Here is a 24,700-nt window from a genome sequence, read left to right as displayed (position 1 = left end):
CTTACCCACAAAGACCCAAGGAACTTTCCATTCTAGAGAGTCTTGGGATAAACTGAAAATAAATACTGCATTGTAACCACCAGAGGGCACTGCAATCTAAATAATGGCCCTCGGCGATTTTTTTTTAAGATGAAGCCCAATTTACTTTATCTTGAAGATCAAATTTATGTAAGAATAACATTAGATTACAAATTTATTTTAAACTCTGTAATGATTACAAAATATAGTTCTGCTATTAGCCATATAACATTTACTTAGCATATTTAGAGAAATATAGACACCAGTGAATTATCCTCAGTACCCGCTGAAATGTGCCTGCATGTTGGGGAAGGCCTCTTTAAAACCAGAAGTTGCTGTGCACAGGTGAGAACCCCGTGGAGACAGGAACTGTCCTGAACCAGCTGTTTCTTCCGTATACGTGTGTGTGTGCTAAATTGCTTCAGTTGTGTGCAATTCTTTGCAACCCCATGGACTGTACCTGGCCAGGCACCTCTGTCCATGGAATTTCCCAAGCTAACATACTGGAGTGAACTGCCATTTTATATTCCAAGGGATCTTCCCAACACAGATCGAACCAGCATCTCATGTCTCCTGCATTGGCAGGCGGGTTCTTTACCACTAGCATCACCTGGGAAGCTCAGCATATGCATTAGGTTCCAGTTTATAGTGACAATCCAATAAGTATTTGATGAAGAAAAAATTAAATTACTAGTTTGAGCCCTTCTTAACTGGTACTCTCCCTAGGTGCCTGTCCTGGACCCTGCAGTTTAAAGGCCCGTCTTGCTCTCCTCTAGCTGAGCCCTCTCGTCTGTCTGGGACCACCTCCTGCATCCCATGGTCCCTGTAACCCAGGATCCCTCTTTGACCTCATGCTCTGGTGTCTCAGACAGAGAATCACTAGCATGCATGTCCAGGGCCTCCAAGCCCATCAAACCCAGGGTAGGTTCTCCTTGTGAGAGTGGATACCCCAGGCCCAAAGGCTAGCTGATAGGAAGCTACTTCTTTGGACAGAATTTCATTGTGAGGTGAGATTTAGGTATGTGGGAAATTGAAGGAGAATTTTATCTCTTTATTCCTTTATTTCTGGATTGCATAATTTTAAATAATAACATATTAACTGTATATTCTTTAAAACACAGAGGGACAGTTAAAGGATGTGGAACCAACTTGACTATGTGATGGTTTGGATAGAAGGTTAAAAGCAATAAGTGATCTGTGCCTACAGTTCAGGCTTGGGGGCCTGGTTGAATAACAATATCATCAAATATCATCAAAGAAGAGGAGTGGGCTTGGGGATACAGGCTGAAAACAATAAGTTCTCTGAGGAAAAAGTCGTGTGCAGGACCTGTGTAACAGTCGTGCAAATATCCAGAAGGCAGTCAGAAGTAGTCCTGGAGTCTCAGGTGGAGGGTTTAGACTCTTTGCACCGTTAGAGGCATCTGTGTAGAGCTAATAATATAAGCAAAGAGCCCATCCAGGAAAAGTACGAAAGTACAAGGAGAATAAGACAAAACTTGGTACCCTGAGAAACAACATTTCATGATAAGAGAAGAGTGAACAGACAGGCAGAAGAAGGATGAGCAGAGGAGAAACCAGAGAAAATTTCAGTAAGAACAAAGGCTTGTCAAGTGGAGCAGGGAAGACCCCTGTGACACGGGTTCACAAATCTGTCTGCACATGATCTCCAGGAGGTCATGCCAGGGGGTGGTCAAGGTGAGGTCCCAGTGCTGCAGGCTGACCAGAGAATGGGAGCTTGGGAAGCACAGCTAGGGATCATATGGAAGTTTTCAAGATGTCTTTCCTGAGAAGATAGATACAGAAATATTGTAGCTGTTTTCAGGCTCTGTGGAAGAGCTACTTCCAGGAGAAGCAGGTGGTTTATAATCAGAAAATCTAAAAAAAGGAAAAAAGTCTCCTTGAAGACTACTTTCAAATATGGCCTCAAGTTCTAGTCTTTTCCTTGACCAAAAACTACCGAGATCCATCTTCAAGGGCTGCCAATTAGAAGGCAAACATTACACAGTGAATTATGTTCAATATCTTATACTAAATCATAATGGAAAAGAATATAGTTCAGTTCAGTTCAGTTCAGTCGCTCAGTCATGTCCAACTCTTTGCGACCCCATGAATCGCAGCACGCCAGGCCTCCCTGTCCATCACCAGCTCCCGGAATTCACTCAGACTCACGTCCATCGAGTCAGTGATGCCCTCCAGCCATCTCATCCTCTGTCCTCCCCTTCTCCTCCTGCCCCCAATCCCTCCCAGCATCAGAGTCTTTTCCAATGAGTCAGCTCTTCGCATGAGGTAGCCAAAGTACTGGAGTTTCAGCTTTAGCATCATTCCTTCCAAAGAAATCCCAGGGCTGATCTCCTTCAGAATGGACTGGTTGGATCTCCTTGCAGTCCAAGGGAAGAGAATATAAATCCATACTATATAAATATATGTATGTATGTAACTGAATCACTTTGCTGCATAGAAGAAACTAAAACAACATTGAAAACCAACCATATTTCAACAACAACAAAACATTTTAAAAAAGAACTCAAGCATTAAACAAATAAACAATTTCATGCTCATAAGCGATATATTCCCTTCTATGAAGATGAACTTCCAAATACTGCATTTCTTGGACTATGAATCTAGTAACTGAAGTTTCAGTTATTGACCAGATAATCACACTGCTGAGGGTTCTAACAGTGAGAGGTAAGTTGATATGCAAATTTGGTAATGAAGAGTCAGAAGATGGTAAAAGCATCCTTAGGAAAGTCAAAAGAAATGTAGACTGTCCAAAGTTTTTTGTTCCCTTTGGCAGCCTCATCCTAACTACTTCAGGTCTGATACTGATTTATGCCAACTTGACTTTAGTGAGTTCATTGTTGATCTAACGCAGAGTCTCCCTTTGGCTTAGATTGCAGACTCCCTCCACCCCCAACAGCATTGTTCACACTCTCACACCAGCCCCACCAGAAATCTCGCTGTTACCTAAAGTGAGGTCCCACTGCTCGCTGCTCTAAAGTCAATACACTGGAGGCAAGACTGGTGGAAAGGAAAGCTTGCTTTATTTCAGAGGCTGGCAACCTAGGTAGAGAGCAAATACCTGTCCAAAGGCCAACTGCCCCCCACTGACCATCAGTGAGCAAGAGCTTTTATAGTCAGAGGGAGGGGGCTACATGCAGAAATAGGGCAATCAGCTCTGACAGTCATCTTGAAGTTGGTGATTACTAATCTAGTTAGGGTTATCTATTGGAGAAGGAAATGGCAACCCACTGCAGTGTTCTTGCCTGGAGAATCCCAGGGACAGGGGAGCCTGGTGGGCTGCCGTCTATGGGATCACACAGAGTTGGACACGACTGAAGCGGCTTAGCAGTAGCAGTAGGGTCATCTTGATTGCTTTTAAGTACAGTTAGTCTTTAGTTCCAGAGTTGATTTGTTCCCATTGCTTTGATGCCAGTTCTCAGAATTGTGGCAATTGAAAGCTATGACACACCTAGACAGTGTATTAAAAGCAGAGACATCACTTTGCCAACAAAGCTCTGTGTAGTCAAAGCTATAGTTTTTCCAGTGGTCATGTATGGATGTGAGAGTTGGACCATAAAGAAAGCCAAGCACTGAAGAATTGATGCTTTCAAACTGTGGTGCTAGAGAAGACTCTTAAGAATCCCTCCGACAGCAAGAAGATTAAACCAACCAACCCTAAAGGAAATCAACCCTGAATATTCACTGGAAGGGCTGATGCTGAAGCTCCAGTACTTTAGCCACCTAATGTAAAGTGCTGACTCATTTGAAAAGACCCTGATGTTGGGAAAGATTGAGGGCAGGAGGAGAAGGGGACAACAGAGGATGAGATGGTTGGATGGTATCACCAACTCAATGGACATGAGTTTGAGCAAGCTCTGGGAGATGATGAAGGACCAGGAAGCCTGGTGTGCTGCAGTCCATAGGGTCACAAAGAGTCAGACACGACTGAGCAACAGAACAACAATGTCATGGCTACACTCTGGTCATCATGTAATTAACTTCTTCACCTGGAGGGAGTTTCAGTATCTATAAGACAGCTCAAAGGATATGGCTTTGAATGTTATCTACAGCTCTTGAGGAGGAACTGAAGTTCCTTGACTTTGCTTAATAACTATTATATAATGCTGTGTTGTGCTGTGCTAAGTCACTCAGCACATGGACTGCAGCCCGCCAGGCTCCTCTGTCCATGGGGATTCTCCAGGCAAGAATACTGGAGTGGGTACTCTTTCCCTTCTCCAGGGGATCTTACCAACCCAGGGATCGAACCCAGGTCTCCTGCACTGCAGGCGGATTCTTTCCTGTCCAAGCCACCAGGAAAGCACTATTATTATTTTGTCCCATTTGACTGCTTTCCTTTGCTTCTGCATTTCCTCACTTCATCTGTTAAGCTTATTCTTTGGCTAAAGTTTTTCTATAGACAAAAGGCAACAGAGGACGTGGGGGCGAGGGGCAACTCCCAGAGAGTCCTGCTCTGTTCCATCAAAGCCTGAGAGGCTGACACCCTGCAAGCCCCAGACACAGCCCGCAGCAGCTCCAGAGAAAGCCAGGCTGTGAACTACACGCACTCTGAGTCAAAGGGGAACATCCTGAGAGACTAAACTTCAAGCTCTCCTTGGAGCTGTTTTGTCTGTCTGTCTATCTGCACCCCTGTGAGATTCTCCCTTCCAGTTTTTGAAAATATCCAATTGTGTGCTCACAATGTCCAGCCACTCTCCCTACCCACCCTTGGCCTGCTATCCCAGGGCCCTAAATCTGGTTCATCCCCTCCAGCTTGCCCTCAAGGAAGGACAGGGGTCCCAGCAGACAGTTGGAGGGAGACATGGGCCTCCTTTCCTGAGTGTGGCCCTCTGGGTGAGTTGAGGACCAAGGCCAGCTGGTGTCCCAGGCCTCACAGGGTCATTAGAGTCCTCTGTTTGGGCACCAAGCTGCAGGCGGCCCTGTCAGACATAGGACACACCTCTCCAGGATAAAGACATGCTGTCAAACAGTTTTGTTCAAAGCATTTGCACCTATAAGGGAAGCATAAAACAGTTTCCTAACTGTCCTCTGAATAATCAGGGAAGTTCCTCCCCTGATACTGTGAGTCACATTATTAAACAGCAGTAACCGCACTTCTCAAGGGTGGATCCCTTAGAAAAGAAGTCTGGTGTTAATTGTTCTACTGAGACCTCAATAAATCCCTTTGCCAAGTACCCTTTTTCTCAATTTCTCTCTGGGGGAAGAAGGGGTCTATTTCTGCTATTTCTGCTTATTTCATTTTTGGAAAAAGGGCCACCATCCATCATGATACAACTCTAGGACACCAGCTGACCCATTCAGTACCTCCCTGAGTTGTCTGATTTTGCTGTATGCCAAATCTTCTCATTGCGGCATTCAGTATAGGATGAAGGATGGGTTTGCTAGAAGTTATTCCAGTATGTTTCTACAGCACATGTGTTTTGATGCATTCTAAAACAATTACCAATGTGTGTTCAGTTATTTATTCAACACATCTATTGTAGAGTGTCTTGCAGTGGGTATGGGAGATGTGATCAACACAGGGAGAGACAGAAGTGAGTTAGATGCCTGCCCCTACAGAGCTTAGGGAAAGGATATCATCAGTCCCTATGGTGCGACTGGTGCCCTGATTGGAGGCCACACAAGAGCCATGAGGGGAAGGGATTGAACCCCAGCTTGAGGAAACAACAGAGGGCCTCCTAGAGGAGGTGTCACAAGTGGAGTCTAGGAGGAGTTGTTATTCAGCTGCCAAGTCCTGTTCAACTCTTGGACTGCAGCATGCCAGGCTTCCCTGACCTTCACTATCTCCCACAGCTTACTCAAATTCATGTCCACTGAGTCAGAGATGCCATCCAACCATCTCATCTTCGGTCGTCCCCTTCTCCTCCTGCCTTCATTTTTTCTCAGCATCAGGGTCTTTTCCAGTGAATAGCTCTTCACATCAGGTGGTCCAAGTATTATAGCTTTAGCTTCAGCATCAGCCCTTCCAGTGAATACTCAGGGTTGATTTCTTTCAGGATGGACTGGTTTGATCTCCTTGCTCTCCAAGGCACTCTCAAGAGTCTTTTCCAATACCATAGTTCAAAAGCATCAGTTCTTTGGCATTCAGACTTCTTTGTGGTCCACCTCTCACATCCATACATGACTACTGGAAAAATCAAAGCTTTGACCAGATGGACCTGTTTGCCAGCAAAGTGATGTCTCTGCTTTTTAACATGCTGTCTAGTTTTGTCATAGCTTTCCTTCCAAAGAGCAAACATCTTTTTTTTTTTTTTTAATTTTTAAACTTTACATAATTGTATTAGTTTTGCCAAATATCAAAATGAATCTGCCACAGGTATACATGTGTTCCCCATCCTGAACCCTCCTCCCTCCTCCCTCCCCATACCATCCCTCTGGGTCGTCTCAGTGCACTAGCCCCAAGCATCCAGTATCGTGCATCGAACCTGGACTGGCATCTCATTTCATACATGATATTTTACATGTTTCAATGCCATTCTCCCAAATCTTCCCACCCTCTCCCTCTCCCACAGAGTCCATAAGACTGTTCTATATATCAGTGTCTCTTTTGCTGTCTCGTACACAGGGTTATTGTTATCATCTTTCTAAATTCCATATATATGCGTTAGTATACTGTATTGGTGTTTTTCCTTCTGGCTTACTTCACTCTGTATAATAGGCTCCAGTTTCATCCACCTCATTAGAACTGATTCAAATGTTTTCTTTTTAATGGCTGAGTAATACTCCATTGTGTATATGTACCACAGCTTTCTTTATCCATTCATCTGCTGAGGGACATCTAGGTTGCTTCCATGTCCTGGCTATTATAAACAGTGCTGCGATGAACATTGGGGTACACGTGTCTCTTTCCCTTCTGGTTTCCTCAGTGTGTATGCCCAGCAGTGGGATTGCTGGCTCATAAGGCAGTTCTGTTTCCAGTTTTTTAAGGAATCTCCACACTGTTCTCCATAGTGGCTGTACTAGTTTGCATTCCCACCAACAGTGTAAGAGGGTTCCCTTTTCTCCACACCCTCTCCAGCATTTATTGCTTGTAGACTTTTGGATCGCAGCCATTCTGACTGGCGTGAAATGGGAATCACTGCAGATGGTGACTACAGCCATGAAATTTAAAAGATGTTTGCTCTTTGGCTGTAAATTTCATGGCTGTAGTCACCATCTGCAGTGATTTTGGAGCCCAAGAAAATAAACTCTGTCACTCTTTCCATTGTTTCCCCAACTATTTGCCTTGAAGTGATGGGACCAGATGCCATGATCTTAGCTTTCTGAATGTTGAGATTTAAATCAACTTTTTCACTCTCCTCTTTCACTTTCATGAAGAGGCTCTTTAGTTCTTCTTCGCTTTCTGCCATAAGGGTGGTATAATCTGCATATCTGAGGTTATTAATATTTCTCCTGACAATCTTGATTCCAGCTTCTGCTTCATCCAGTCCAGTGTTTCTCATGATGTACTCTGCATATAAGTTAAATAAGCAGAGTGACAATATACAGCCTTGACATACTACTTTCCCAATTTGGAACCAGTGTGTTTTTCCATGTCCAGTTCTAACTGTTGCTTCTTGACCTGCATACAGATTTCTCAGGAGGCAGGTCAGGTGGTCTGGTATTCCCAACTCTTTAAGACTTTTCCACAGTTTGTTGTGATCCACACAGTGAAAGGCTTTGGTGTAGTCAATAAAGCAAAAGTAGATGATTTTCTGGAACTCTCTTGCTTTTTTTTTTTTTTTGATGATCCAACGGATTTTGGCAATTTGATCTCTGGTTCCTCTGCCTTTTCTAAGTCCAGCTTAAACATCTGGAAGTTCAAGGTTCACGTACTATTGAAGCTTGGTTTGGAGAATTCTGAGCATTTATTTGCTAGCATGTGAGATGAGTGCAATTGTGCGGTAGTTTGAGCATTCTTTGGCATTGCCTTTCTTTGGGACTGGAGTGAACACTGACCTTTTTCAGTCCTGTGGCCACTGCTGAGTTTTCCAAATTTGCTGGCATGTTGAGTGCAGCACTTTCACGGCATCATCTTTCAGGATCTGAAATAGCTCAACTGGAATTCCATCCCCTCCACTATCTTTGCGTGTAGTGATACTTTCTAAGGCCCACTTGACTTCACATTTCCAAGATGTCTGGCTCAAGGTGAGTGATCCCACCATCGTGGTTGTCTGGGTCATTCTGTGTATTCTTGCCGCCTCTTCTTAATATCTTCTGCTTCTGTTAGGTCCATACTATTTCTGTCCTTTATTGAGCCCATCTTTGCATGAAATGTTACCTTGGTATCTCTAATTTTCTTGAAGAGATCTCTAGTGTTTCCCATTCTATTGTTTTCCTGGATTTCTTTCCACTGGTCACTGAGGAAGGCTTTCTTATCTCTCCTTGCTATTCTTTGGAACTCTGCATTCAAATAGGTATATCTTTCATTTTCTCAAGGCCTCTACGGACAACCATTTATACCTGAATATGCTAGTGTTTTCCCCTACTTTCTGCAAGTGGCGTAAGTCCTAGAAGGAGGAGTCAGAGTTATTTTGGTTCTGGTGGAGGGATGAGTGGATAAGATTATAAAGGCACAGTGAACAAACTGAAAATGGCTTCCTATCACTGGAAAACCGAACTTCAGGTGAACAATTTTTCCTTAAATAAACTTGGAATGTGTAACCAATATTAATCTCTTTAAGGGGAAAGTCAGAGGTCGAATCTGTGAACAGAATGATTATATCTGGTCTGAGAAGTCCAGAAACTTTACAAGTAAAATTTGGGAATTTGGCTTGCAAAAACTCAGAAATTCTCATAGTAAGTTTTCTGAGATAAAAGGATATTTTAAATAACTTTTCATTTTCAAATAGTTTTAGATTTACAGAAAAAAAATTAAGCAGTACCCAGAGATTCCATATTGCCCACCCCAGTTTTCTCTATTTGTACCACCTTAGCATCAGTATCGGAGAAGGTGATGGCACCCCGCTCCAGTACTCTTGCCTGGAAAATCCCATGGATGGAGGAGCCTGGTGGGCTGCAGTCCATGGGGTCGAGAAGAGTCGGACATGACTGAGCGACTTCACTTTCAGTTTTCACTTTCATGCATTGGAGAAGGAAATGGCAACCCACTCCAGTGTTCTTGCCTGGAGAATCCCAGGGACGGAGGAGCCTGGTGGGCCGCCGTCTGTGGGGTTGCACAGAGTCGGACACGACTGAAGCGACTTAGCAGCAACAACAGCAGTATAACGTAATTGTTATAATTCATAGGATTCTACTGATGCGCTGCTATTAGTGAACATTCATACTGTGTCCCTGTTTCCCTAGTTGTTACCACATGTCCTTTTTCTGGCCTAGGGTACCATCCAGGACGCCCCATGGTCTGTATCTCTGTCCCCTCAGGCTCCTTATGGTTCTGACAGTTTCTTTGACTCTCCCTATGTGATGACAGCTGTGAGTAGCACTTGTCAGCTGCTTTGCAGCCTGTCCCTCGGTTTGGGTCTGTCTGATGTTCTCCTGGTTTGACTGAAGTTGGGAGCTTTAGGAGGAGATATAAAGTTTCCAATGCAACATCTCGTGGAGGGAAGGGCAAGGTGGCCTTTGTGAAGCTGGAGAGGGAGTGCAGTGCCCATCGTCTCACTGCCTGGCCTCCTCCTCACTCTGTCCTTCTTTGCATCCTCATGCTCCTCGCCCCTTGCAGCCCCTGCCCCGAAGCTGTCCCCGCCCCTCCGTGCCTCTCCAGCTCCTCTCTGACAGCCGCGTCCTCTGCCTCCCTCTCTCCCTGTTCACCCAGGCTCACTGGCTCTCCTTCAGATCCTGGACCCCAGAGCATCACTCCGGCTATTCTTTGCCTGGAGATGTCTCAGAACACATCCCAGAACCCCTGATGGCCATCCGACCCCACTCACCTATACGTACCACACCACACTCACCTATAGCACCTCCCTTTCAGACTTCTGATCCCCAGCAAATGTCAGCTTTCTTGAGAAGACCGCCTGCCACCCCTGCCAGAGCCTGGCTCTCAGAAAGCCTGATGCTTTGATCCTTGGTGCAGCTTGTGCCATCCCTCAGACCATCTATCTCCAATTGCAATCAGGTGCCCATGCAGTTCTGTGATCAGTGCCTACTCCCTCCTTTATCTGTAGCATATCAATACATGGGGGAGGGCAGAAAACACGTCTAGTTTCTTCATTTGGTGTTGTCAGTGCCTTGTAGGACTGGTGGACACGTTATCCATCCCTGATGGAGGGAGGAAGGGAGATGGGAAGACTGTGGGAGATGCCAGATCAGTCCCTTGACTTGACGCAGCCGCTGTCTGGGATTCTTAAGATTGCAGCAGTGTTACTTGAGGGATGACACCTCTGTTCTGGGCTGGGCTTCCAGTGGAATGGAAGAGGATACAGTTTACTAAGGGCATGTATGTGTTGGCCACTCAGCTGGGTCCGACTCTTTGTGGCCCCATGAACTGGAGCCCACCAGACTCCTCTGTCCATGGAATTTTCCAGGCAAGAATACTGGAGTGGTGTGCCATTTCCTCCTCCAGGGGATCATCCTGACCCAAGGATTGAACCTGGTTTCTCATATTGCAATCAGATTCTTTTTTTAAAAAATTAATTTATTTATTTTAATTGGAAGCTGATTACAATATTGTAGTGGTTTTGCGTACATTGACATGAATCCACCACGGGTGTACATGTGTCCCCCATCCTGAACCCCCTCCCACCTCCCTCCCAATCCCATCCCTCTGGGTCATCCCAGTACACTGGCCCTGAGCACCCTGTCTCATGCATCGAACCTGGACTGGCAGTCTATTTCATATATGATAGTACCTGTGTTCAGAGAAAGCAATGGCACCCCACTCCAGTATTCTTGCCTGGAAAATCCCATGGACAGAGGAGCCTGGTGGGCTGCAGTCCATGGGGTCACTAAGAGGTGGACACGACTGAGCGACTTCACTTTCACCTTTCACTTTCATGCATTGGAGAAGGAAATGGCAACCCACTCCAGTGTTCTTGCCTGGGGAATCCCAGGGACAGGGGAGCTGGGTGGGCTGCCGTCTTATGGGGTCGCACAGAGTCGGACACGACTGAAGCGACTTAGCAGCAGCAGCAGCAGTACATGTGTTCCAATGCTATTCTCTCAAATTATCCCGCCCTCGCCTTCTCCCACAGAGTCCAAAAGTCTGTTCTTTACATCTGTGTCTCTTTTGCAAGCAGATTCTTTACTGTCTGAATCACCAGGGAAGACCTTACAAAGGGGAGGGAGTGGACAATTTGGAGCACAAGCTGAAAGAGAGATGGAATCCAGTGTTCCTAGTCCTGATGTTCAATGTGGAAGGCCTATTAAGGTGATTATCTACAAGCAAGGGCAGTTTTTAGGTAACTCCCCAGGGTCGCACGCAGCTGGTACATTTTCCAGTGCAGTAAGTCCCCTACATACAAACGTTCAAGCTGCATGCTTTCAAAGGTGTGAACGTGTTGTTCGCACGTTCACTTACATAAGTCAGCCTACACATCTGGAGTACGATGTCGTGTGTGTGCACCCTCTACCAGGGGTTGTGCTTCTGTGTACTTTACTGTACAGTACGGTATAGAGTACTATTGTGCAGTATCTTTATTTCAAGCCCAGAACGTACCCAGACATCCCTGGATCATTTTATCAAAAAGGTAGATAGAATTGAATCCAGCAGGGAACCAGAGCCTGTGCCATCAACATCAGGCAGGAGTGAAGTCACAGCCTGTCCTCCGTCTCCTGCTGGGACGATCCTTCAGCTCCACCATCTCCCAGCTCCTCTCCCTCCTCCATCAGTAACTCATCTTGACTGTTCACTCGATGCCAGCCCCTGGATGCCAGCTGTTACGTGGTACTACTGTATTTTTCAAGGTACTATGCTATGCTATGCTAAGTCACTTCAGTCGTGTCCAACTCTGTGCGACCCCGTAGACGGCAGCCCACCAGGCTCCCCCGTCCCTGAGATTCTCCAGGCACTATACGTAATATTAAAACTGTTTTTGTATGTGTGTGTGTGTGTGTGTTCTTTTATGTATTATTTTTGTGAAAAGTATTATAAACCCACTACATTATAGTACTATATAGCCAATCATGTTAGTTGGGTACCTGGGCTAACGTCCTTTGACTTATGAACAAAGTGGACTTACGAATGCACTCTCAGAATGAAACTCATTCATATGTAGGGGACTCACTGTATTTAAAGTTCAGCACTTCTGCCAAAGGGAATGCACATTTGGAGGGGGCTTCAGAAATTATCTGTTTCATCTTGTAACCGCAATATTGAATTAGCCTACTCATTTGGCAAAGACTGAGTCAGTCCTCTCTATATCAACCTGGATTCTCATGCAGCAGTATTGTGGACGATAAAAGAAAAAATAATGTAAGCGTGATCAAATGGAAATATTCTTCTCACTTGCCTAATGTTAAAAGTCACTTAGCACTTTGTAAGTTCATGTTGACTCAGCCAAGTGGAATTGGGTTGCAAGAACTTATGAATTCTCCTCACGGGGGAATTCACTACCAAGGGTAACTGGTCTAAATATAACTTTGATTGGGTCTTGGAACAGAAAAAGGACATTAATGGAAGAACTGCTGAAACCCAAATAAAGCCTGTAGTTTATTTACTAGCATTGTACCAGTGTTTTTCTTCATTCTGGTGAATGCACCACGGTTGTGTAGGGTGTCAGAAAGGAGAGAGAAGGACACACACGGGCTTGCTTAAATGACTTTACGACTTTTGTGTAAATCTGAGATTATTCCAAATGATAAGTTATATAAAAATAAGCAAAAAACGATATTGATTTGTCTCGTGGAAACTAAGTAGTTGAAATGCCTCCCAAGGAACTGGAACCATAAAAGAAGAATTAAACAATGATGGTCACACACAAAATTTTCACCATCACCAACAACTGAAAAAATGCAAATCCACACAAGCCAGAATGTATTTCCTATGAAATCAGCCAATATAAGAATAACCAATATTGAGCAGATTTGGGAGAAATGAACCTTTATATACTGTGAGGGATATTCATTGAATCATTTTCTTTTTATCGCAGCTAATAGAAAATTCCTCTCAACTGGGAATGGAGGGGACACTTTGGTTCAGGCATTGGGAAAGCTCAAGGTTAGGTCAAACTTCAAGGGAGGCCTGGCCCCAGTGAACAGAAATTCACCTTCTTTCTGCCTCTCCTCTCGGCTTTCTGTGATGTCCACTTTACCCAAAGTTGATTCCTCATACACAACACTTCCAGCCATTTCCACAGCTCTGTTCTTCTTCCTTTCCATCAAGGAGCCAAGAGAATGATTTTCCCAACAGTCCTGGGAAAGTAAATATTTCTCACCTCAGTGACCTAAGTCATGGTCCGTCCACGAATGTTCACTCTGGCCAGAAAGGCGGCTGCACAGAGGGAGCCAATCTCTCCCACACTCTCTGGAGGAGACTGTCAGAGGGATGGCCCGTCAAAGGAAATGGGCAACGCAGGCCAATGAAGGAAGTGTATCCATTAACTGAATTTTTACAGAAGTCTTTTTAAAATAATGGATTTCAAACAAACCCAACTTTTTGTTTTATTTCAAGTAGTCAAAGTTGTACAAAAATAAAAGGAATCATGGACAAGAGATATTCTGGTAATTTTATCCTTTAAAAAAATGTGAAATAATCTAAATTCCCAGCAATAGTATGCTTGTTACATAAGTTACAATTCACTACTTGATGGACTGCCAGGCAACTATTAAATATGATGCTTTCTAAGGGTATTTACTGATAGTGAATAAAAGTCATTCTGTACTGGTAAGTTCAACAAATATTTGATATCTTACCACTTGCTGGGCTTCCCTGGTGGCTCAGACAGTAAAGAATCTGCCTGCACTGCAAGAGACGGGAGTTCAGTCCCCAGGTTGGAAAGATCCTCTGAGAAGGGAATGGCTACCCACTCCAGTATTCTTGTCTGGAGAATTCCAAGGACAGAGGAGCCTGGTTGGGCTACAGTCCATGGGCTCACAAAGACTCAGACATGACTGAGCGACTAACACTTTCGCTTTTTCACTACTGTGTGCCAGATGTAGGGATACACCAATCAACAAAACAAAGAGCCTGATCTACCAAAATTAAAATTTAAAATAATACTATAAGATGAATTTATGACAGATCTTTAAAAACCAACATTTACAGGTGCACACACACAAAAATATCTGCAAATGAACCAACATTTTCATGTATCTGCAGACACAAATATCTATAAAGTTGTACCTCAACATGTTAGCAGTAGTTTTGTTTCGTTTTGTTTTTCTGGTCAGTGGTTTAAAGGGGATTTTTTACATTTCTTTCTGGTCTTTTATTCTATTTTCAGAAGTATCTGCCATAAACACACATTCCCTTTTACAGCCAGAAAGTAAGTAACAAATTTGTTATCTTTTAAAAGAGTGGAGATTGAGTTCTGTTGATATGTTGGCATGCACAGAACACCTGTGAAATGTTTGAGCCTTTCTCTCCACACTCACCACGCTGGTGTTGGGTGGTGAGAGAGGAAATAGAAAAGGGGACATTGAGCTTACATTCTACACTGAGATCTAATTCCATCTAATTCGTTCAAATCAAACGTTTCTTGCACCAAATCGCATTGGGTTTTGTAAATGCGGTGATGAATTGATATTTCCCAAGGTATACTTGCTAGTTTTGGATTTGTATAAAGCCAAGATTGGATGCAAGGAATGAACATCACCTATTCATGTTATCTAAGATGTGATTGCAGAGAAAATGACTCTCACATTTCAGAATTCCCACAGCATGACTTCTGTCCTGTGTTAAAAACAACTCTAACATCGTCTAAGACACTCTGTGTTAACCTTGGTGTGTGAATGCCAAAGCCATTCCCAGGCTAGAGATGTTTTTGGAGTAATTTTCCCATGAGAAAACAAAGCATCTGACTGTGGGTGATATGAAAAAATAAAATTCCACTCTAATAGCCAGCTTTTCTGTTTTAACTCCTCAGGCCCACACCATCAGTGGAGACAATCTTCTTGGCATATATGGGCCAAAGGTAAGTGTTCTGAAGCATAAATCCTTTTTTTTTTTTTTATCATTTCTTGACATTTATTTCTTAATAAAACCACAAGCTCAAGGTTGTGATGAGCAAAAGAGTTAAAGTACAAGCATGAAATAAACATATCAACATTTTTATTGTTTAGTGCTATGAAGTATTATTAATTGTATTTGATAAAATTTACATATTCTGTCATTAAAAATGTAATTTGATCAATGTATACCTCATAAACAGTTCACATGATGCATTCAAGTGAATGTGGTTAACTTTGACCTTTTAGGATTGACCTATTGGTCAAACAATAGTATAAAGATCCCTTGGAATTGTTGAGTGAGGGATGAGTCATTTCAAATTGATTCCCAGGAGTGTCATGATTAAGTTAGTACTCACTTAAATGTTTAACAAAAATCTCTAAAATTCTTTAAGGAAATTCTCAAAGACGTCTTAAAACTGGCCCAGGGGACTTCCCTGATGGTCCAGTGGCTAAGATTCTGTGCTTCTCAGTGCAGGGGGCCCAGGTTAGATTCCTGGTCAGGGAACTAGGCCCCACATGTTACAAAAACACGAACAACTGGCCTAAGATTTATCCCAGAAAGAAGCAAGAACAGTTGGCCACTAGATCTTTGACATTTGTCCTTTCACTATTTTGGGGACATCATTCAAATAATCTTGATTCACCAGAAATAAGTTGCAAGTGCCAGTGATCTTCATAAATAGTGCATACAGTCAAGTTATAAAAGTATCAGAGGCCTCTCATTTGAAAATGGCTTTGCAGATCTTGGGTAATAACATATCTCACTGTATAAAAGCTCCATCGTCATCCCAAATCTCTGGACTAGATCCGTAAGTGCCAGCGAGATGCAGCTTTCATTTTCAAGGAGTCAAGGCAGCCCAGTCACCCCGTAAGAGATTTAATTCCTTTTGGAGCAAAGGACTATTAGGTGGCAGAGGTCAATGATTGTCTAATGCTTGACCACAGGTGTTTTCTACAGAAAATGAAGTGACTAGAAATATCAGAAATAAACATGCTAAAATTCCTAATCAGATTAATACTTTTATAAGTTTTATACTTAATACATTTTATGACCTCCTCAAATTTTGAAATTTTTATTAAGCCATAATCTCAAATAATATTTGGAGAATTAATGTAAATTTTTTAAAGTCTCTTAAACACCTTCCAAAATCAAGGCTCATAGAACAATGCCAATAATAAGTCTTCAATATAGTTTTTAAATTCTCCTGGAAACCATCCTATCAAGTGTTCAACCATTTGATCTGATATGTAAACACAGGTATATAAAGTCGACACTCAAGGCTCAGTGCCAAGAAATTCACTGAGCAGAACGTTATGAAGATCTTCTAAAGCCTACCACCAACTACAGTGCACAAATGGGCGTTGTAACTGAAAAAAAGGTTCACCCTGGCTCCCAAAATCACAAATTCTCCATCATAGCCATAACATGATGTGCTATTTGGTAACAAAATATACAAATGTTTGGCTTTATAAAAATAAAATGTTTAAGATCACAAAACAGAATAATAAATTAATCTAGGGATCCACTAGGGTGAGTGCTGGTCCTACCCTGGCCTTAATCTTTAGGAATTTATACTTTGAGACAGTTCAAGTTAAACTGGAATTTGAGCCTGGAATTAGCAAACCCTGTTATTTATTTATAAAGGGCTTCCCTGGTGGCTCAGATGGGAAAAAATCTGCCTGCAGTGTGGGAGACCAGAATTTGATCCCTCAGTTAGGAACAGCTCCTGGAGAAGGGAATGGCTACCCACTCCAGTAGTCTTGCCTGGAGAATTCCATGAACAGAGGAGCCCAAAACGTATTTACTGCAACACTAGTAAACTAAAACACCAGCATCTTTCAGGACTTCCCTGTCAATCTAGTGGTTAAGACTCTGCCCTTCCACTGCACGGGACAAGGGTTCAACCCCTGGTTGGAGAGCTAAGATCCTGCATGCCCTGCAGTGAAAATAAACCCCCCAAACTTGGATATTTCATGTGTAAGGGCCTTTTTCAAGCCTCTTGAAGGTTCTCCAGCCATATCTGGACAATTATATGTTTTTTGATAAATTAGCTGCAGCCAGCTGAGACTCCTGTCTCTCTCCATGGGGACCTCCTCTCCATCACTACTCTTACACAGGATCATGCTGGAGGGGCTGTGGGCATTCTGAGAACCTGTTGGAGAGGATTTGCAGCTGAACATCCCTCTAGTTTTGGTTTGGTGAGATATATTCATGTGATTTGCAGTGACTCTCAAGTATAGTTAAATACTTGTTAACCATCTCAGTGTACGAGACGGTTATGTATGTATGAGTTAACCACCTCACCCAACATCAAGGCACAAGGGTGAAAGACGCCAAAAAAATGCCCTATGGCATCTGGCACCAGAAATATCTGGATGACAAAGGAGAAACAAAATGATTCATCTTTCCGTAACTCTATGAGCAGATTTCAGATTGATTCATGGATAGTATAATCTAATTATATGGCATGTGGTTTTAAAATATTCCCACAAAAATTTTCAAAACATAAAATCTTAATAACACACAAACTCAAGACAAAAAGAAAAAGGAAAGCTTAGAGTTACTAGTATGAATGTATAGCCAGCCTCACTAAAAGGTAAAACAATGCTTATCTTATGGTAGGTGCCAAAAAGCTATTGTAAATTATTTTTACTGTGCAAGAGTAACATTAAAATATAGGTTTACACCCTTGTCCTAAAGGTTATGCCTTAGAAAATTAACTAGTGCCAATAAGAAGACATTTCTACATCAAGATACTTAAAAGCACACATGCAGAATAGGATAACTCAGCGGAGACGATGCCTGAAAATGTTTTTGATATCAGTAAATTTTTTAATGTTTTCTTACTTTATATACTTATAAAGCACATAGTATGCTAATATTTTCTAGCTAACATTTATATTATTCTAGGCAGTGTTCCAGGCCCTTTGCACGTAAAGACTAATTCTCAAAGAAAATCTACGAGACATATTTGTTGTTGTTCAGTCTCTCAATCATGTCTGACTCTTTGCAACTCCATGGATTGCAGCACCCCAGGCTTCCTTATCCTTTGCTATCTCCAGATGTTTGCTCAAACTCATGTCCACTGAGTTGATGATGCCATTCAACCGTCTCATCTCCTGTCACCACCCCCCCACACACACCCCGCTTCTCCTCCTGCCTTCAATCTTTCCCAGCATCAGGGTCTTTTCCAGTGAATTCGCTCTTTGCTTCAGGTGGACAAAGTGTTGGAGCATCAGTCCTTCCAGTGAATATTCAGGGTTGATTTCCTTTCAGATGGACAAATTATTGCCCCATTATACAGAAGAGGACTTCCCTGGTGACTCAGACGGTAAAGCGTCTGCCTACAATGTGGGAGACCTGGGTTCAGTCCCTGGGTTGGGAAGATCTTCTGGAGAAGGAAATGGCAAACTACTCCAGTATTCTTGCCTGGAAAATCCCATGGATGGAAGAGCCTGGTAGGCTACAGTCCATGGGGTTGCAAAGAGTCAGACACGACTGAGCGAATTCACTCATTCACTCATACAGAAGAGGAAACTGGGTACCTTGCCTTGCTTGGGAGTGTGTGACTAGTACAAAATGGAACTGAACCTGGACACAACTCCTTTCCTTACTAGTATTAACCTTCTCTTTCCTTGTCCCCCCACCGCAGCACCTTCTCCATCTGGAACTAGAAACAAAACTAATAAAGATATGTGATGAAATCAGTAGAAAGTATTCTGATGATGAAAAGGAGGCTTTAACAAATTACATCACCCAGAGTCCAAGCTGATATGGAAAAATTCCTTTACCGTCTCCCTTCCTCAAGTGGGTGAATTTCTTCTAGTCTTCCAAGGGATTTGCTTTGTCTTGAGATTTCAGTTTCAGCTCCATTGTTTCCATGGACCTAGTCTCCTGTCCCCACTCAGGATACAATACTCAAGCTCCTGAAATATTGAGACCAAGACTCAAGCCCAGAGCATCGCTTGTAGACTCTCAAAGCTCCAGCATTTAGTTCTGCCTTTGTTTCTGGATCCTAGATACTTCCCTAACTTTCTTTTGAGCTCCTCTAATCTTATGAAACAGAGAAGGCAATGGCACCCCACTCCAGTACTCTTGCTTGGAACATCCATGGATGGAGGAGCCTAGTAGGCCACAGTCCATGGGGTTGCTAAGAGTCGGACATGACTGAGCGGCTTCCCTTTCACTTTTTACTTTCATGCATTGGAGAAGGAAATGGCAACCCAGTCCAGTGTTCTTGCCTGGAGAATCCCAGGGATGGGGAAGCCTGGTGGGCTGCTGTCTATGGGGTTGCACAGAGTCGGACATGACTGAAGCGACTTAGCAGCAGCAGCAGCAGCCTCATGAAAAAACTGCCATTCCTGGCATTTCTGGATGTCCTCCCAGGAGGATTTGTGGCTTTCTACTCTCATGCTTGTGAGAACCCCATCCTCCCCCCTGCTCGTGTGTCCCTCCATCTCCCTGCCTTCCATGGAGCCCCTGCATGACTTGTGATACTCACCTCCCCTATGCAGTCAGGGCACCCGCATGTCACCCCCTCTTTCCCGACAGAGACATTTGCTTTTCTCCTTTCCCCTAGGAAGCGTAGAACAGCTGAGGAAGAACGTGAATTTGGGGAGAGAATTGAAAAGTATCTTTTTTTTTTAATTTTATTTTATTTTTTAACTTTACAATATTGTATTGGTTTTGCCATATATCAACATGAAAAGTATCTGTTTTGAAAGGCTAACATTGTATTCCTTGTGGCAGAGGCTAAAGGGATACTCTCTGATGCTGCTTCCTCTTCGCCAGTGGCCACCAAGGTGACACTTGCCAGCCATCCTTGAGTTCAGGCTGAGACCAACCATCTGTGCAGTCTTCAGCCCATGGGGTGAGGAAAGGAAAGAACCACACTCTTGGGTCTCCTGTGCAAACCTCCAGCCATGTACTCCACATACAGCCTCCTCTGGTGAATGCTGGCACTTCCCAACAGAAAAAAGCTGACCCCCTGAATTAGTGGCGAAAGGAACTCCACAAAAATGCTGCCTCACTGTCATGAAACTGGATGTTGGCAAAGAACTTTTACTGTGCTAAGCAACTGAGTTTGGAGGGTGGGGTAAGTTTCTGGCATTTGGTATCCAGATGAATATATTACCATCACAGTTATCTGAAACATATTTTTAAGCTGAAATGCTTAAATTTGCTTATATTTGGTAAAGTCAAAACAGTGACCTTATTTGAGTCACTATTAGTTCAGTTCAGTTCAGTCGCTCAGCCGTATCCAACTCTTTGCGACCCCATGAATTACAGCGTGCCAGGCCTCCCTGTCCATCACCAACTCCTGGAGTTCACTCAGACTCACGTCCATCAAGTCAGTGATGTCATTCAGCCATCTCATTCTCTGTTGTCCCCTTCTCCTCCTGCCCCCAATCCCTCCCAGCATCAGAGTCTTTTCCAATGAGTCAACTCTTCGCATGAGGTGGCCAAAGTACTGGAGTTTCAGCTTTAGCATCATTCCTTCCAAAGAAATCCCAGGACTGATCTCCTTCAGAATGGACTGGTTGGATCTCCTTGCAGTCCAAGGGACTCTCAAGAGTCTGCTCCAACACTACAGTTCAGTAGCATCAATTCTTCAGCGCTCAGCTTTCTTCACAGTCCAACTCTCACATCCATACATGACCACTGGAAAAACCATAGCCTTGACTAGACAGACCTTTGTTGGCAAGGTAACGTCTCTGCTTTTGAATATGCTATCTAGGTTGGTCATAACTTTTCTTCAAGGAGTAAGCATCTTTTAATTTCATGGCTGCAGTCACCATCTGTAGTGATTTTGGAGCCCCAAAAAATAAAGTCTGACACTGTTTCCACTGTTTCCCCATCTATTTCCCATGAAGTGATGGGAACAGATGCCATGATCTTCATTTTCTGAATGTTGAGTTTTAAGCCAACTTTTTCACTCTCCACCTTCCCTTTCATCAAGAGGCTTTTTAGTTCCTCTTCACTTCCTGCCATAAGGGTGGTGTCATCTGCATATCTGAGGTTATTGAGATTTCTCCCAGCAATCTTGATTCCAGCTTGTGTTTCTTCCAGCCCAGCATTTCTCATGATGTACTCTGCATAGAAGTTAAATAAGCAGGATGACAATATACAGCCTGGACATACTCCTTTTCCTATTTGGAACCAGTCTGTTGTTACATGTCCAGTTCTACTGTTGCTTCCTGACCTGCATACAAATTTCTCAAGAGGCAGGTCAGGTGGTCTGGTATTCCCATCTCTTGCAGAATTTTCCACAGTTTATTGTGATCCACACAGTCAAAGGCTTTGGCATAGTCAATAAAGCAGAAATAGATGTTTTCCTGGAACTCTCTTGCTTTTTCGATGATCCAGCGGATGTTGGCAATTTGGTCTCTGGTTCCTGTGCCTTTTCTAAAACCAGCTTTAACAACTGGAAGTTCACGATTCACATATTGCTGAAGCCTGGCTTGGAGAATTTTGAGCATTAGTTTACTAGTGTGTGAGATGAGTGCAATTGTGTGGTAGTTTGAGCATTCTTTGGCATTGCGTTTCTTTGGGATTGGAATGAAAACTGACCTTTTCCAGTCCTGTGGCCACTGCTGAGTTTTCCAAATTTGCTGGCATATTGAGTGCAGCACTTTCACAGCATCATCTTTCAGGATTTGAAATAGCTCAATAGAGTCACTATTATGTTCATGATTAAACTGAAAAATGCATTTGTAGATTCTTATTTGTAAGTTTAGGTGTAAGTTTCAATTTCCTGATTGTTTATTTCAAGTAAGATGTCCAAGGGAGAAGGAAATGGCAACCCACTCCAGTATTCTTGGCTGGAGAATCCCTTGGATGGAGGAGCCTGGTGGGCTGCTGTCCATGGGGTTGCACAGAATGGGACACGACTGAAGTGACTGAGCAAGACATCCAAATGCTGATGATAATATTTCTGGTAACTGTACATTTGTTTAAGCAATAGCAACCTCTGAAATGTTCATGAAAAGACAGAAAGGCATCTAGAAAATACAGACAGGCATCTCCATAGCCACACTTCTTAGCCCTTCTAAAACTCAGGTGGGCCCTACAAGTGAGTGGGGTTCCCTTCTCTGAAAGCAGAATTCATCCTTCATAACATGTTTACATGTATAAGTTGAAATCATCCTTCATAACGTGTTCACATATTATAATAACTAGAATTAATTAGCTCAGAAAATCTATTTATGGATAAGAAAGAGTTTGAATCCCAAATGCAAACTATTATATAGACTTCATTTACCTGTTCTCACGTATCACGAGGCCATGGCAGCTGTGGGAAAGTGATGTCACATTTTGACGTTGCTGACAATTGTATTTTATCCCTTTGCAAAGCTTTCTTAGACTCTTATAATGTGAGAGGATTTTCTAACTGGGAGGGAATGTCAAGAATACAGAAACGAAGGGGAGGGGTAAAGTAGGAGTTTGAGAGTAACATATGCTATGTGTAAAATACATAAACAGAGAAATATATTCAGTACCTGTTAATAGCCTACAGTGGCTGAATGAAAAAGAATAGACTCATATATATAGCTGAATCATGTTGCTGTACGCCTGAAACTAACACAGCATTGTAAATCAACTATGCTTCAGTAAAATAAATAAATGAATACAGAAACAAAGCATCGCTAGATTAACTGTTGTGCTCACAACTTCAGAGAAGCTGACAGCAAATCTGAAAACAGACTAATTCTTACTCCTCCATCTCTCTCCAGCTTTATGTCTCATTAAAGATCTTCCTATTTTGAAATAAATCTCAAAAGTTTATAACTAATTTTTTTTCTGCTGTTTGAAACATACACACATAATTTTCATGCTTGAGAGCAACTTTAGTCTAGAGTCAAAATGTCTTGCATATATTCTACTTTTGTGAATTTCTAAATAAAAATAAGAATTCCCTTAGGGACTTCCCTGGTGGCCCAGTGGGTAAGACTCCTCACTCCCAGCACAGGGGGCCTGGGCTCGATCTCCAGTCAAGGATTTAAATCCCACATGCCGCAATTAAGACCCAGTACAGGCAAATAAAAAAAAATATATATTTTTTTTTTGAGAAAAAGAATTCCCTTAAATATATTCTTGTAGAAAATGCTAAGTCTCATTTTCTGATAAAATTCCAGAGCCATCAAGTTTTTAAATTTAGTAATGAAGTTTCCAATTGTTCTTACTTTTTTTTATAGCAAAAGTGTGGTATTATTAGGATGAAATGTGAGTTTCCAAATAATCATAATAACAAGAAACAAGCTGGATTTTGCAAGCCAACTCTTGTGGAAGTTCTTTTTGATGAGAGTTTCAAGTTAGAATCCTCAAAGCTCACTCACACTCAGAAGCTGTTTGTCATCTGAATGTAATTTTCCTAGAGTTCAATAAACTGCAAATTGCTTGGCTGCAAAATAAATGACTTCAGCTATTTTAGTATTAAATCAACATATGTTTACATCAGTTTTGAGTTTCTGTTGATAAGGCTAGCCAAGCAATGAAAATACCTTCAATATGACAGAAATAAGTGTTTCTGGATTTATACAATTCTATGGACTAAGCTAACTTGAAACATCAAATATCATTAGCTCAATGATCACTTGAAGGATTTTTGTCAGACAGGACTCTTCTTAGTTTCCCGTCTCTAGGGACGACTGTCTTTTGTTGCCTGATGTCCAGTATCTTGAAAACTTTTATGTCATACATTTTGTCTATATTTTTCTTATTGATGTTTTCAAAATGGGGTGGGGAAGAGGGGGATAAATATGGTCCTTATTAGTCCTCCTAGGCTGGAAGCAGAGTGATTGAACTGATTTTAACAAAGGAGCATTCATGAAACCTTTGTGGAAGAAGGAAAACCTGAGTTGAGATAATCATAGATGCTGACATGCCAGGCTCTGTGGAATAGCATGAAAAACAGTGAATAAAATTTACCTGATTTACTGTTTAATCAGGAAAATGGATTTAGTCTGCTCTAGAAATGTTGGGGAAATTGATCATCTTACTTATCAGGCAGCTTAAGGTAATCTTTGCTGCAAAAACAAAGAAACCCTCAAATTCCACTTACTTCTCTGTGCTAGGATCCAGGCTGACAAAGTACCCTCTATTTGGAGCATAGCTAGTCTAACGGCAGAGGCAAATCTGAAGGTTCCGACATTGCAAAAGGTTGTACAGCTTCTTCTCAGATATGACTCACATGATGTTTATTCATATTTTATTGATCAAAACTAGTCCCATATCTATTCTCATCCGGATATAGGTCCCTGTAAGGGAGGGTCCATATATATACATTTCCTGAATACTTTCAACAATCATAAAATCTCTCATGCTTAACAGAAATGAAACTAGTGATTCTTAATCTACCTTGAATTCTGGTGATATCTTCTTAGAAAAATACACATATGTAACAAACATGAATATTTTTCCATACACTATTCTAGGCCTTGTGAAACCCCTGTAAGTGTCCCCAAGGACCAGAGGCCAGAGACTGTAGGTTAAGAGCCCCTGATTATATACCTTTGATGTCTATAGCTCTGGGGCCAAAAGAAATCTTAGGTTGCTGTAAATTTTATAGAATTAGAAGGTCGTATTTTGAGAAAACCAGAATGTACTGTGATTCTGTTG

The sequence above is a fragment of the Bos javanicus genome, chromosome 23 (genome assembly GCF_032452875.1).
Source record: "Bos javanicus breed banteng chromosome 23, ARS-OSU_banteng_1.0, whole genome shotgun sequence".
NCBI classification, from domain to species: Eukaryota; Metazoa; Chordata; class Mammalia; order Artiodactyla; family Bovidae; genus Bos; species Bos javanicus.
This window is presented reverse-complemented; position numbering follows the sequence as displayed.